Source organism: Alligator mississippiensis, chromosome 13 (assembly GCF_030867095.1).
Source record: "Alligator mississippiensis isolate rAllMis1 chromosome 13, rAllMis1, whole genome shotgun sequence".
NCBI lineage: Eukaryota > Metazoa > Chordata > Crocodylia > Alligatoridae > Alligator > Alligator mississippiensis.
In genome coordinates this window covers 24295413-24297912 of record NC_081836.1, presented here as the reverse complement: position 1 = coordinate 24297912, position 2500 = coordinate 24295413, and positions in this window count along the sequence as shown.

Here is a 2500-nt window from a genome sequence, read left to right as displayed (position 1 = left end):
TAATTTTTTCAAAGACTTTGCCCAGGATGGAGGTGAGACTGACTGGCCTATAGTTGCCTGGGTCCTCCTTCCTCCCCTTTTTGAAAATGGGGACCACATTGGCCCTTTTCCAGTCCTCCGGGACTTGGCCCGTGCTCCACGAGTGTTCGAATATTCCCGCCAGTGGCTCTGCTATGGTGTCGGCCAGTGCCTTCAGCACCCTCGGATGGAGCTCATCCGGGCCTGCCGACTTAAAGGCATCCAGTTCTTCCAAGTGACTCTGCACCATCTCAGGTCTACGTATGGAAGTCTGGTGCCTTGCTGCTGCCTCTCTACAACCCCAGTGAGAGACTTGTCCTGCCCCTCACTTAGGAACACTGAGGCAAAGAACTCGTTGAGGAGTTCAGCCTTGTCCCCCCTGTCTGTCACCAATTGTTTCTGCCCATTTAGCAGAGGTCCTATTCCTCCCTGGGCCTTCCTTTTACTCCCAATATATCTAAAAAACAATTTCTTGTTGTCCTTTACTTGGGATGCCATCCTCAGCTCCATGGTAGCTTTGGCCTGTCTAAATGCCTCCCTGCAGGCACGAGCAGAGGAGGTATATTCATCTTTAGTGTTCTCTCCCTGTTTCCACTTTTTATGTGCTCCCCTTTTGTCCCTTAGGCTGCCCTGGATTTCTCTGGTCAGCCATGGAAGCCTCCTGGCCCCTTTCCCTCTTTTGCCTCGCTCAGGGATCGTCTTGCTTTGTGCCCGAAGGATCGTTTCCTTAAGGCACAGCCACCCTTCCTGGGCTCCCATCACTTCAAAACTCCTACTCTGCAGTGCGTCCTTGAATAATTGCCTGAGTAAATTGAAATCAGCTTTCCTAAAGTCTAGCACTTTCACCCTACTAGTTACCTTACCCACTCGCCGTCTTATGGTGTATTCTATTATTAGGTGATCACTGTCCCCCAGATGGCTACCGATCTGGAGGTCTGCTACCATGTCATCCTCCGTTGCCAATACCAGATCCAGTATGGCATTCCCCCTAGTGGGACCGTGTACCTCCTGTGTCAGGTGGAGGTCCTGTACACAGGTTAGAAACCTGCGTGAGCAGTGGGATTTTGCTGTCTGCATCTCCCAGCAGATGTCCGGGTAGTTTACGTCCCCCATGACTACCGCCTCTTTAGCTTTTATGGTCTCCGAGAGCTGCCTCAGGAGTCCCGAATCTCTTTCTTCCCCTTGATGTGGGGGTCTGTAGCAGACCCCTACCACCAAATCCCTTTCTCCTTGCCCCCCATGTAGCCTAACCCACAATCCTTCTACTTCCTCAACCTTGGATTCAGTCTTGATGAGGGTTGATGTATATTGCTCACTGACATAGAGCGCAACCCCTCCCCCTTTCTTCCCCACCCTGTCCTTTCTGTACAATCTATAGCCCTCAATATGTATCGCCCAGTCATGGGACGAATCCCACCAGGTCTCTGTTAGCCCCACTAAGTCATAGATGTTTTGTGGAAGCAGGAGCACTAGTTCATCCTGCTTGTTTCCCATGCTCCTAGCATTAGTATATAGGCACTTGAGCCCTGCGACTGGTGCCTTTGCTGCCCCCCCGCTCCGAGTCCCAAGGGGCCCATTGTTTCTTACCTTCTTGTTTCTTACCTGTTCTGTAGTGCTGGTCTCCCCATGGCTTTCAGGTTCCCAATGCTCTCTTTCTTCAGGCTGGGCTGTCCTTGTGGGTGCCACATGGTTTGGTGGTCCACAGCTTCCCCCGCCCTCATCTTCCCCTCCCCCTGACGAGCCTAGTTTAAAGCCCGCCGGAGGAGATCCACCAACCTAGAAGAAAACACACGCTTACCTTTGGGGGACAGGTGAAGCCCATCCCAGCTGAGCATGTCCCTCGTCGTGATGTGCGGGCCATTGTCCAGGAAGCCGAAGCCTGCCTCGAGACCGCTGCCGAAGCTGCCAGTTGGTCTATCGGATGCAGTTCTCCTGCCGTCTTCCGCGTCCGGTCACTGGTAGAATGGAAGAGAATACCACCTGTGCACCGAACTCCCTCAGCACGCTGCCCAGAGCACTGTAGTCCGCCATCAGGTGATCGGGGGTTCTCCTGGCCGCATCATTAGTACCCACATGGACTAGGACCATGGCGTAGTATCGGTGGGCTTGATCCTGGCCTGGATTACCTCCGTCACATCCCAAATCTTTGCTCCAGGGAGGCAGCATACCTCTCGTGCTGAGGGATCCTGGCGGCAGGACATGTGTATGTTTGTGTATATGTGTGTGTGTATATGTATGTGTAAGTTTGTGTATATGTGTGTGTGTATATATGTATGTGTGTATATGTATGTGTATGTTTGTGTATATGTATGTGTGTATGTGTATATATATATATATGTATGTGTATGTTCATGTATATGTGTGTATGTATGTGTATATACATGTATGTGTGTATATGTATGTGTATGTGTATGTATGTGTGTATGTACGTGTGTGTATTTGTGTGTATGTGTGTATATGTGTATGTATGTATGTGTGGGTA